The 14,229-nt window shown below is 36.8% G+C and overlaps 1 pseudogene; it reads right to left on the minus strand.

Annotated features, from left to right (window-relative positions):
* Positions 1–3,646: 3,646 nt before the first annotated feature.
* LOC133253450 (olfactory receptor 13C2-like) lies at positions 3,647–4,729 on the minus strand (annotated as a pseudogene).
* Between the last annotated feature and the right edge of the window lie 9,500 nt (positions 4,730–14,229).

Raw genomic sequence — 14,229 nt, forward strand, 5'->3', positions numbered from 1 at the left:
TGGATGGTCTCAGAGGGCATTATGCTAAGTGAAACAAGTCAGACCAAGAAAGAAAAGTGATATGATATTACTTATACATAGAACCTAAAAAATACAACAAACTAGTGAATGTAACAGAAAAGAAGAAGACTCACAGATCTAGATCTTCCCTCTACCTTGATGTTGGGAAAGATTGAGGATGGAAGGAAAATGGGGTGACAGACGATGAGATGGTTGGATGGAATCACCAGCTCAGTGGACATGAGTTTGATCAAACTCCAGGAGATAGTGAAGGACAAGGAAGCCTGACATGCTGCAGTTCATGCGGTCACAAACAGTTGGATGTGACTTCTCAACTGAACAACAAATAGAACAAATGAGGGCTTACCAGTGGTATTAAGTGGGGTAGGATATATGGGCAGGGAAGTGGGAGATAGAAACTACTGAGTATAACATAGGCTAGAAATATGTATTTACAACATGGAAAATATAGCCAATATTTAGTAATAACTAAATATTATATAACCTTTTGAATTGTATTTTTAAATATTTTAATTATTTTTTAAAGTGATTTTCTGATGAAAAACTAACATTTTCAGTGGGAAAACAAAGTTTCTTTGTTTTGGACTCATATTTTTTACTTGTTATTTAATGCTTACATATCATTTTAGATGAGTTGGTTATCAATCCCTCTATAATGAAGAAAATAACACTTTTTAAATAAACAGATGATACAGTATTAGTATCCTAATGAGGAGCTTCCAGAAATAATGTCTATTCTAGTGAATTACTGCCTGAATGTTCATAGATCCATACAAAGTTACTATTATGGATAGGCATTACATAATTTTCAGTGACAACTCAAAATCTAACTTGTAGCATGTTTTCCTAGTGGACTATCTCCAAATTTGATGAACGACCTTCCCAATTAACTTGAAGAGTCCCTGGGAGTATCTCACATGTGGTGAATATATGTCCACCTCTTCCCCCTCAGAATACTGCTATCACACTGTTATGATCTGCTAATTCTATCACTCCCCTGGAATCTGATTCTTCAGTTCAATTCATTTCAGTTCAGTTGCTCAGTGTGTCCGACTCTTTGTGACCCCATGAATCGCAGCACGCCAGGCCTCCCTGTCCATCACCAACTCCCGGAGTTCACTCAGACTCACGTCCATCGAGTCAGTGATGCCATCAGCCATCTCATCCTCTGTCGTCCCCTTTTCCTCCTGCCCCCAATCCCTCCTAGCATCAGAGTCTTTTCCAATGAGTCAACTCTTCCTCAAATTTTCACTTAGAAAGAAGTCCAGAGCCAGCTATAGCTCAGGGAACAAAGGCAAAATAATCCACACATGGCATAAAACAAACTGGAAAAAGAACCACATCAACATTGATGACACTGAAGAACAGGCTCAAATGACTAGCAATGCAGCCTAAATAGTGATCAGGAATAAGAAATGATTAGCCACAACCAGAAGTTTCTAAAAACAACTATTCCCTCACACTTCTGTATTCTATCTCCCTCTGAATGGCACATTTTTTGTCCTAATAAAGTCGAATAAAATTCAAAAATTGCTAGTCTCTGTTCCCAAAGAAAGACCAATCTTCCATATGGTGTTTCCACTTTCTGGGAGGGTGCATAATGACCAACATTGAATCCAACTATGGAGAAAACCTGAAAACCAGGGAAAAAACTGTGATCTCATTTTTCAAAAAAAAAAAAAAAACATCTTTGGGGGCAGCTTCTCATTGACCATCATGATGAAAGAAGTAAATGTAAAAGAATAACAAAAAATAATATATATATAAACTTTTCAGAAAAGAAACTCACAAGAACTCATTTTATTCCCTGTACAGATTCAGAAAGCACACCATTCCAAGAGGAAGTCAGTTAGGTCTTTTTTTTTTTTCCTTTTTTTTTAGTTATATGTAGAATCTGGGAATGATTAACTGATGGTTATCTCAAATTTCTTAAAGAACATACTCAAAAAATTACTAATAGAGTTAAAACAACGTTTCAAGGAGATAGAGATAGAAATAGAAAGGACTCAAGAGAAATAGACTCAATTTCTCTCTTTGTGTTATGGTAGTGTGTATAATGTTCCTCACTGCCTCATTTGTGAAATATAAGGGGAGAAATTTATGCCTTCCTTATAGTGAAAATAAATACAAGATTAAAAAAAATTAAAGGATAAGATAGAAAAACAAGAAGATTTTAAAATCTAAATAAAAATGAACAATTAAGTATTATGGGATTTTTGTTAGCAGCATTAGAAAGCTAAAGCAATCAAAGAGAAATAAAACCAAGTTACTTAGTCCTCAAATTTTTTTTAATTCTAAAATAAACATAATCAAACTAAATAAAATTTAAAATTCAGAGGCTAATATGATAGCAGTTACAGAGAAAAGAGATATAATTTTAAAATAAACATTAAAGTCTAAGATGAAAATCTGAAGTGTGCAACTCAGATCAAGAAGAAATAGGGACTTCCTTTCTGGTCCAATGGGTGGGAATCTGACTTGCAGTGAAAGGGACATGGGTTCGATCTCTGGTTGGGGAACTAAAATCCCACATACCTGGGACAACCAAGCCCAGTAAGCCTGAGTGCTACAACTATTGAGACCGTGAGCTCTGGAGTCCACATGCCATAACTAGAAAGTTCATGTGCTGCAATATCCCACATGCTGCAACTAAGATCCAACAGAGCCAAATAAATAAATATTTTAAATAAAAGGAAGAAATAAAATGACAAAGGGGATTTTTTTCAAGATTGAAGGTTACAAACAGAGGAAAGAAATATAAACCCCAGATAAAAATCAAATGTAAAAACCATCTAAAAGATAGATTCACATTTCTTAATAACAGATTCCTCTTGGATTGGCAGCACATTAAATATTTCATGGATAGAGAGCCTATAGAACAGAGAAAAATATATAGCTCTATTTTTAACAGTGGGTAATTTGACTCAGAAGTTATTTATATTTACAGCTTTAAATATCAGTTATTTGGTTGTAAGACTAAAGCAGTTAGATCCCATGTATCAGAAGGTATATATATTAAAAAAAAAAAAAACTGCCAAAGTAGATATGTTGAAAGTATAATTTATATGTTGAAAATATATGAAAGTATACTATATATGTTGAAAGAATAATTTAATGCCTCCTAGTTGGAGGAGGCAATGGCAACCCATTCCAGTACTCTTGCCTGGAAAATCCTATGGACAGAGGAGCCTGGTAGGCTGCAGTCCATGGGGTCACGAAGAGTCGGACATCACTGAGCAACTTCACTTTCCCTTTTCACTTTCATACATTGGAGAAGGAAATGGCAACCCACTCCAGTGTTCTTCCCTGGAGAATCCCAGGGGCGGTGGAGCCTGGTGGGCTGCCATCTATGGGGTCGCACAGAGTTGGACACGACTGAAGCGACTTAGCAGCAGCAGCAGCAGTTGGATATGAGGGGCTTCCAGGTGGCTCAGTGGTAAAGAATCCGTCTGCCAATGCAGGATATGAGGGTTTGATCCCCGGATCAGGAAGATCCCCTGGAGAAGAAAATGGCAACCCATTCATATTCTTGCCTAGGAAATCCCATAGACAGAGGAGCATGGTGGGCTACAGTCCACTGGGTTGCAAAAAAGTTGGAGAAGACTCAGCAACTAACCAACAAAATTGATTAATTGATTTCTACATTGTGAGTATAAAAGTTACCTGTCCCTTTTCCATTTACTTATTAAAAACTTTTCTTCTCAGTAAGTGTTTTACTGCTTCCTTCACATCCTTGTTCCTGAGACTGTAGATTAAAGGATTAATCATCGGAGTCATCACTCCATAGAACACAGATACAAGTTTGTCAGTAGCATCCATGTCATCTGAATTAAGTGTCTCTTTAGACTTGGGCTTCATGTACATGAAGAGAATGGTTCCGTAGAATATTATCACCACAGTCAAGTGGGCTGAGCAGGTAGAGAAGACTTGCTCCTCCCCTGAGAAGAGCGAATTCTGAGGATGCTGATAATAATTAATGTGTAAGAGATAATGATTAACAATAATGGTGTCATTATGAATAAGGTTGTGGCCACAAGCATGATGAACTCGTTACCTGAGATATCAGCACAGGCCAATTTCATGACAGCCAGAATTTCACAGGTGAAATGATTGATGACATTATTCCTGCAGAAGGGCAATTGTACTACACACCCAGTTTGTACTGTAGAGTTGACAATTCCTATGATCCAGGAGCCAGCTGCCATAGGCACATAGGAACCCTTGCTCATGATGACAGAATATCTCAGAGGGTTGCAAATAGCCACATACCGGTCAAAGGCCATCATGCCCAGGAGCACACACTCTGTTGTCCCCATGGCCAAGCCAAGGAACATTTGCACAGCACAGCCAGAGAAGGAGATGGTCTTTTTTTCTGAGAGGAAGCTCACCAGCATGGGGGGAATGGAGACAGTGGTGTAGCAGATGTCCAGGAAGGAGAGGTTCCCCAGGAAGAAGTACATAGGGGTGTGAAGGTGGGAGTCTAAGATGCTGATGAGAATAAGGGTACCATTCCCCAGAAGGATGACCACATACATTATTAAGACAAGCACATAAAAGAGTAGCTCAAGCCTTGGATAACCAGAAAGCCCCTTCAGAAAAAATTCCACCAGAATGGTTTGGTTTTCCCATTCCATTGTATGGTTTCTTTTTCACCTGTAATATATTAGAATATGTTAAAATATGTATTCTACTATGATTATATTCATCTATGTACCAATGTACCATATACTCATAGAAAGAAAAGAAAATATAAAATGGAATAGACCACAGAAAGAAGAAAAGAAATAAAGTGGACCAAATAGAATAGAGAGGGGGAAGGGAAGAGAAATGAACATATTTTCAAGCTACAAGCAATATGCCATGCAATTTATTGAATCTCATCAAGGTTCTGGGAGTGAGGTGTCATCATCCACATTTTACAATAAATAAATCAAAGCAAAAATATTAAGTAAACTTAATTAAAGGTAAATTTAGAGCAGAGGTAAGATTCAAACCCAATTCTTCCTTGCTGAAGCCTGAGCTTTTGGTCGTATTTGTCACCACAAGTTAACTAAGGTTTAAAACAAATATGAGTATTGCATTATGTGTAACTGAAAAGTAAACTGTTTTTATTGGCTACAAACCACCACTAGAGAAGGAAAGGGCCATTCACTCCAATGTTCTCGCCTGGAAAATCGCATGGACAGAAGAGCCTGGTGGGCTACAGTCCATGGAGTCACAAAGAGTTGGACATAACTTAGTGGCTAAACGACAACAAACCCCCACACAATAGATTAATGATCTTGTCACTGTTCCATGTTATACTGCTATGCTTATTATCTGACTTGTCTATTAGCATGAAAAATTTATTAAGGCAGGGACTTTTTCTTGTTTACTTCTACAGTACCTGTATCTACAATATAACAGACACAGAGATAAGAGGTTCAGAAATATTTGTTGAATAAATGAATACAGTCAAGGACCAGATGACTACTAATTATTTTATTTGTACTTTACCTAATTTAGTCTCAGAAGCAACCCTATTAGGCAATTATTGCTATTATTAGCATTGTCATTTTCATTATAAAAAAGGAAGAAAAAAGGTCAAGGTCATAGCTAAATAAGTGGTTGAGGCAGAACTTGAATCCGAGCCATATGGCTGTGGAGTTCAAACTTAACTGCTCATTTTGCAGAGAACTTGACTCACAGTCTAGAATATCTTGTAATCTAATAGACAATACTAATATTTCAAAAGAAACGTCAGACCAAAATAGGGGATTAGTCAGAAAGAAGAGTTCATTATGGTGATTTTAGAGCACTTTAATTCTTTATATTTTGAGGGAAATTATTCATTTCTGTGAACAAAATATATCTATTAGTGTATAATTCTATAGTCTCCCCTTATGAGTAGTTCTGTCTACTTTTTCATTGCTATTCTTAACTGATTTCTCTTTTCATGAGTTTCACAATAGTTTTCCCCTATTACAAGTTTTCTCCAAAAATAATTTTTAATGCTTTTGGAAAGATTTGTCCTTTCCACTTTGTTTCATTAATGTAGGTTTTTGTGTTTGTAAATTTATTTACACTTATTTGGCATTTTATAATTTCATGAAATAAGAAAAACTATTTCTTAATATTTTATTTTTATCCTCTTTCTAGCTCTGAGTCATTTAAAATACTTTGTTTTCCTATAGACTTAGATTTCTATCTGAAATTTCCTTGTTACTGGTTTCCAGATAATTTTTTTCTCCTTCTGTCTTTAATCTTTAATCTAGATATGCATACCTAGTGATCAGATACTTTTATTCCATTTTATTTTATCTAATTCATTTTATTATGATAAAAAATGTGACCTTTAATTCTAAAGGTATATATTTTTGGTTCCATTGACTTGATCCATGTTGTAAATGTCAACAAAATATATGAATTCTCTTTGGGGAAGATATATTATTTATATATATGTATATACACACACAACAATACATGTATACACATAATCAGGTTTATTAAATGCCCTATTCAAATCCTTGAGATTATTTTCTGTTATCTATATTTAATTAACTCTATATAATGATGGTTGGATGATTTCACTGACTTGATGGACATGAGTTTGAGCAAGCTCCAGGAGTTGGTGATGGACAGGGAATCCTGGCGTGCTACAGTCCATTGGGTAGCCAAGAGTCAGACATAACTGAGTTACTGAACTGAACTGAACTGAATCAAGTTTTACTTGTACATCTAGAATTATTTTTATATGCTTAGTTACTGTGTTGTTTAGTGTATACCTATTTATGGCTGATAAACTTCATACATTGTGAATGTTACAATTAATTTTTATCACATTTTGTATTTTAAATTTAAATTCTACGTTTATGATATTGATATCCAAGCAAGAATACTGGAGTGGGTTGCTATTTCTTTCTCCAGGGGTTCTTTCTGGCCCAGGGATTAAACCTGCATCTCTTACATCTCCTGTGCTTGGCAGGCAGGATCTTTACCACCGGTACCACCTGGGAAGCCCAACTTTAGCTCTCTTTGTTGTGTGTACTCAGTCGTGTCCAGTCCTTTGCGACCCTATGCACTGCCAGGCTCCTCTGTCCATGGGATTTTCTAGGCAAGAATACTGGAGTGGGTTGCCATTTCCTACTCCAGGGGATCTTCCTGACCCAGGGATAAAATGTGATAAAATAGATTAATTAATTACAACGTTCACAATTTATGAAGAAGGTTATCAGCCATAAACAGGTGTACACTAAACAACACAGAAACTAAGCATATAAAAATAATCCTAGATACACAAGTAAAACTTGATTATAACTATTTATGTAGAACTGATTATATATAGATAACAGAAAATTATCTCAAAGATTTGAATAGGGCATTCAATAAATGTCCTGATTATGTGTATACATGTATTATGCATATATATATAAATCATAATATCTCTCCCATAGAGAATTCATATTTTTTGTTGACATTTTCAACATAGATCAAGTAACTTGCTGTCAAAAATATATAACTTTAGACTTACAGGTCACATTTTTTATTATAATAAAATAAATTAAATATAATAATAATTGTATAAAAATATCTGATCACTAGATATGTGCAACATATATCTGGATGTAAGTTGTTAATTCTTTTTACAGTCATTGCTTTTTTATGACCATATTCACTCAATTCCCTTTAGAACACAATTTAAATGTACTTCATTTCTTTCCTTCCATATACTTTATTTTTATTACATACTTATTTTGCATTACTTATATTTCCCACTTTCTATTTCTGCTGGCTGATTAAATTGTCATTCACTAATTGTTTGCCTTAACTTGAACACTTTGTTCATTTTTTCCGTTCCATGAGTGGTGAGTTACGTTCTTTCTCTACTTTCACAATCTGACATACAGAGCAAACATTTGTTTGTAAAAACTAACTATTGCATTAGCCAAAAGGTTCATGCAGGTATTTCTGCACCACCTTACAGATAAATCCAAATGAACTTTTTCAACTAGAATGCTCCCAAGCTCCTAAACTATCCCTCAAACACAAAATGAAAATAGAACTACAATAGTTTTATCCCTCCATTTCTATCCCTACTCCACAATTCCAAGATGCTACCAAGATAAATTGCTAAGTCACTTCAGTCGTGTCCAACTCTGTGTGACCCCATAGACAGCAGCCCACCAGACTCCCCCATCCCTGGGATTCTCCAGGCAAGAACACTGGAGTGGGTTGCCATTTCCTTCTCCAAAACATGAAAGCGAAAAGTGAAAGGGAAGTCTCTCAGTCGTGTTCGACCTAGTGACCCCATGGACTGCAGCCTACCAGGCTCCTCCATCCATGGGATTTTCTAGGCAAGAGTACTGGAGTGGGGTGCCATTGCCTTCTCTGACGAAGATAAATTAGGAGAATCAAATTTAGATTAATTTGAAGATCAAAATATATATTAGCTAGAAACACACAAATGGATACATGAATTGAGGCTATTATTGCTAATTGACATGTTGCTACTCTATTTGGTACTTTATATGTTTATATATATATATAAAATATACACACACATACATATATATATTGAAAGGAATGTTTAAGAAGCTTAGTGACCAAATTACTAAGGAACTTCTGCTCAGAGAAATTTCCTAATATCACTCATTGTGACTTATCCTCTAGGTAGCACTGCACTGATGTCTTACGGGATGAGCCATGGTTTCATTTCTAATGACCTTGCCTTCTAAAGGTAAGGAGACAGGCACTCTTATACATTCTCAGTGAACACATAAATTGGTGCATCCTCTGTGGAGGACAAATTGGCAGTGTTAAACAGAATCATAAAGTCATGCGTATAACCTTTGACCACAGAATTTACCACTAGGTAATTCCCACACAATTATGCCTGTGCATGTGTAAAGTAATTTATTTAAAAACTGATTCATTAAAGTACCATTTGTAATAGCAGATGTGGAAGCAATTTAAATTTCTATGAGAAGGGGACATAGAAATAATGAAATACCGATCTGCTGTCAAAAAGATTAAGAGACTCTTTGTGCATTGACATGGAAAGATCGTCAAGAACTATTAAGTGTAAAGGTAATATTCAGAATTGACTTCCCTGGTGGCTCAATGGTAGTCAACAAGAACCCCTGGAGAAGGAAATGGCAACCCACTCCAGTATTCTTGCCTGGGAAATCCCAAGGACAGAGGAGCCTGGTGGGCTCTGGTCCACGGAGTTGCCGAAGAGTAGGACAGGGTTTAATGACTAGACAGCAATACGAATGTTCAGAACAGTATATAAGGCACAGTAACCTTTGTGTATAAATATTTTACATATATGCCTGTGTACACACACACACACATGCGCGCACACACGTGTGTGTGTGTGTGTTAGTAGCTCAGTTGTATCTGACTCTTTGTGACCCCATGGATTGGGGCCTGCCAGACTCCTCTGTCCATGGGATTTTCCAGACAAGAATACTGGAGTGGGTTACCATTCCCTTCTCCAGGGGATGTTCTTGACCCAAGGATTGAGCCCGGGTCTCCCGCACTGCAGGCAGAATCTTTACCGTCTGAGTCACTATATGTGTCTGTACACACACACACACGCACGTGCGTGCATGCACACACACACCCCAACAATTTTTTGCTCCTATGTAGAATACCTATAGAAAAATAAACAGGAATAACTTGTTATCTTTAGGAAAGGAAATGAATAGTTCACTAACAGAAATGGAAGGGAGGCTGTTTACTGTATGTTATTCAGTACCTTTTAAACATTTTGAATCTTGTGACTATAATACCTACCATAAAATAAATTACGTTTAAGCTAAAGAGTTCTTGTCTTTAAGATGTATAACCTTTCTCCTTTCACTTTTCTGATGGCACACTACATCAAACTATTCACTGCCATGGGACACAACTACATACAGTTAAAAATTGTTGTTATTCAGTATCACACCTTAAATGGGAATTGCTAAAGACTAATAAGTCCTTTGCTTCCCTTGTAGCTCAGTCGGTAAAGACTGCCTGTAGTACAGGAGATCCGGGTTCGATCCCTGGGTTGGGAAGGTCCCCTGGAGAGGGAAATGGCAACCCACTCCAGTATCCTTGCCTGGAAAATCTCACAGACAGAGGAGCCTGGTGGGCTGCAGTCCATGGATAGCTAGTCGGGGACGACTGAGCGACTAACACACACTAACAAGTCCTTTAAATATAGTCATAATTTAATATCCAAGATACTTTCAGAAGTATCATTAGGATTTCAGGCCCATATGGATCTCCTGACCCTCCATCAAACTGCAAGCTATCCTCTGATCTGGTTTAGAATCTATACTTCTACCCCAGTCATTTCCTTTCCATTAAATGTGCTACTACGTTTAGGAGCTAGTAAGATTCCTGGAACAAAATTACAGCTCAATAAATGTTAGCTATTATTCTTGTTTCATTCACAAGTCCAAAGAGCCATCCCTCTTTGGGAATTATTTGTCCACCTATCATTAAAAGATACTTGCTCTGAATCTTAGGTCTATCTTCCCAATTTCCGGACATAATTAGTCACCTAAACATCACTCCAAACTCAACTTCATTTCTCCATTCTAAACACATCTCCTATCCCCAGCTTTTAACATTTTGTAGCTTTTTATAAAATTTGAATTTGTTAGAATTTTTCAGATTTTCTGGGTTACTGTGTAAACTACTTGAGACACCAAAGGGCATTAGATAACATGTGAAGTTCATTGAATAATGGAGTTTATACCTACACCTGTAAAAGTCATCTCTACAAAAACCCTTGTTCCATGAGCTGCCTCCATGCTACATGATATTCTACCAAACTTATTCCATAATATTGTTAGGAACACAGGCCTTGGAGGTAGGCTTAGTTTAAATGGTATCTCTGCCCCTTACTAAGCAGGGTAGCCTGGGCATATTTCTGATCATCACCTTCCCCAGCTATAGCATGAAGATAAAGACAGCACCTGTACCATATATTTGTTGATAAGATTAAATGAGATAGAATATATTATACAATTACCACAGTAATGGTTTCCACTATTAGTAGTTTCCTTAAGCCACTCTATCACGGTTCTTCCTTTTGTTAGAAACTTTTTACATCTTTGAACCAGTCATTGTCTTTTCCATGGCCAGGTATATACAGCTGAAGAGTTTAATCACGTCGCACACAGTGTTCTGGCAAATGGTATTCTGTTCATCTTACCATAAAATCCTAATACACTTCATCACAGTATATAACACTCCAGTCCTTTATCACACTCTGATCCTTTGGATGTCAGCAAATTGAGTGGCAAATAGGAAAAATCACTCATAAGGTTCAATTCACTCCATAAAAAAATAGGATTTTAGGGAGGCATTAGTATGTTCCTTGTCTTAAAAAGATGGCTGATTTTTTTTTTCTTTACTGAGACTGTGTTAACATTTTTAGCAAGCCTATAACATTAAAAAAAAATAGAAAAGTCATTCATTTTTACAATTATAATAGAAAAACAAATATTCAAAACAGTCACCAATAGTGTATGCAAACACACTAGGATAATGCTCAGTCAGGTCTCTTTCTGGCTATTCACTGCTTTGGTAAATCATCTGTTTCACATATGAGGTGTCTTTAAGGCAAATTGGTCATAGTTCTCCTCTTCACATGTTTTCCCTGCACAAAGAGTCCCTAGCACAATATGTGGCATGTAGTTCATCTTGCTCTCAGTTGATTGAGCCAAATGAAGCAGAGTTGCTGCTAGGGGACCAGGAAAGTCTTGTTTGTTATGAATTTCATGCTACAGAACACAGAGTTCCCTCTCTACTGTGTAGTGAGACTTAATGAGCTAAAAATGATAACAGAGTGTTCAAATACTGTGTGCTACTCTAAAAAGCTACACACTGACACAAAGGAATTCATAACTACTGAAATTCCATTCTGTTCCTTGCTCAAAGCCTTTACATGTTAAACTGCTCTTGTGATCTCAAAAGTCTTTATTTTTCCCTACTACCTCTCAGTGACTAGACCCTTAAATTCCATTTCCAATATTTAGTCTCTCTTCAGTGAGAAAAGCATCTGAATTTCAAACTTGACACATTTAACCCATCAGTCTAACTCTTGCTTGTGGTTGATAAGATTTGGTTCTTGTCTTTACAATAACTTACCTTCAAACCAGGTTCTGACCCTCTTTCTAGGTTGGAGCAACAATAAATATTTTTATCTTTCTTTTTTACATGTAGCCAGTTTTCATGACTCCTCATTTCATGAACCTCTAAATAGGCAGCTGCTGATGAGTAATCATTTTGCCATGGAAATTCACTCATTTGTTGACATCTATAGAAGTATGCAGGTTGCAGGTATGATAATTAGGATAAATTCCTCTAGGTCAAATAAAGAATTGTTAGATTCCTCTAGTTCAAAATAGAAAGAAAATTAATATTTAGTAATAAATTTTAGGAATAGGACAACTTGCCCCTGAAGCCCAGGCTGAAATACGACCCCATTGTGGAGACCCACAAATACCTAAAGAACATGCTTCAGGCTTTGGGACACAATTTAAATGTTCTAAAGGATGTTTCTAAACCTCTGTGCAAAATTTTCAATTGCTTCATAGATGAAATATGTAAAAACTTATGAGACTCCAGAAATAAAGCCCTGAAGACCTAATTACAGGAAGCCTATTACTCTTCTTCACACAGCATCAGGAGGAGTCTTGTGCAATGTTATCAAAGTTTCCCCAGTTGAATTCTCTCTCTGTCTCTCTCTCTCTCTATCTCTGTCTATCTCTCCCCCGGCTCTCTCTTACACACATACTCATATTAACACACAAACACACCTACACCATTTTTGAAGTATAAATGGTTATTACAGTACACAATTTCTTTATACATTTTTTAGAAACTATAGATTTTATAGGCATTCACTTTATATATTTAGCTTATATAAATGCTGACTTTTTGAATAAACATATTATAAATTTCTAAAACTGAGACATACTTTAAAAGAAAAATTTAAAAAAAGTAAAGAAAGAAAAAAAGGAAGGAAGAGAAAGTAAGGCAAGGAAAGAAAGTATATCCTTAGGCAATACACACATAGAGATGTAAAGAACAAAGATGAAAATAAATTGAGACTTCTGGTTCAAGATGGCAGAATAGAAGGACATGCACTCATCTCCTCCTGAGAGAACACCAACATTAAACTAGTTGTTCAACAACCATCAGAGGAGGATTCTGGAACCCACCAAAAAAGGTACACCACATCCAAAGACAAGAAGAAGCTGCACAAAGACAAAGCTGCAGCGAGATGGTAGCAGCATGATAAAATCAAATCCCATTCCTGCCAGGTGGCTGACCCACAAACTGGAGAACAATAATACCCAATAAGTTCTCCTACTGTTGTGAAAGTTCTGAAACCCACGTCAGGCTTCCCCTCCTGAGGATCCAACAAAGGGCCTGGGAATGAGGGAGAAATTCCTAGGTAGTCAGGGTAGGACTCTGAGACCTTGGTCCTGTTTTCAATAAACATCTCGCCCCATTAACCTAAAACTATACCTTTTGTCCCGAATTCCTGAAATGTGTCCTTTGTCTGATAAATTACCATCGACTCAGATCCAGGAAAGATCAGTAATTAACATCTGTTCCAAAAGCTTGAGGGAAAAACAACTGGTGATCCATTCATCTTTAGCCCTTACATCTGGTCTACTTTTAAACGGCCAGGGGGCACGATAAAGGGTGGCAACTTAATCTAAGGATCAATATAAACCATTCAGTTCAGTTGCTCAGTAGTGACTCTTTGCCACATCATGGACTGCAGTATGCCAGGCTTCCTTGTCCATCACCAACTCCTGGAGCTTGCTCAAACTCCATTGAGTTGGTGATGCCATCCAACCATCTCATTCTCTGTCATCCCCTTCTCCTACTGCTTTCAATCTTCCCTAGCATCAGGGTATTTTCCAATGAGTCAGTTCTTCGCATCAGGTGGCCAAAGTATTGGAGCTTCAGCTTCAGCATCCATCCTTCCAATGAGTATTCAGGACTGATTTCCTTTTAGATAGATTGGTTTGATCTTCTTGCTATCCAAGGGCCATAAAGATGTTAAGTTAAAATGTGATCTTTAAACTGATTGGTTAGAAATGACATATTTTAAGGACAGGAGACAACCAAAAATGCACAGATCAGTGCCAGTAAGTCCTGTCTTTCTGGGGGACTATGTACCCCTCTCAGTGTTTATGCTGTCTATGCAAAGAG

This window comes from Bos javanicus, chromosome 8, assembly GCF_032452875.1.
Source record: "Bos javanicus breed banteng chromosome 8, ARS-OSU_banteng_1.0, whole genome shotgun sequence".
NCBI lineage: Eukaryota > Metazoa > Chordata > Mammalia > Artiodactyla > Bovidae > Bos > Bos javanicus.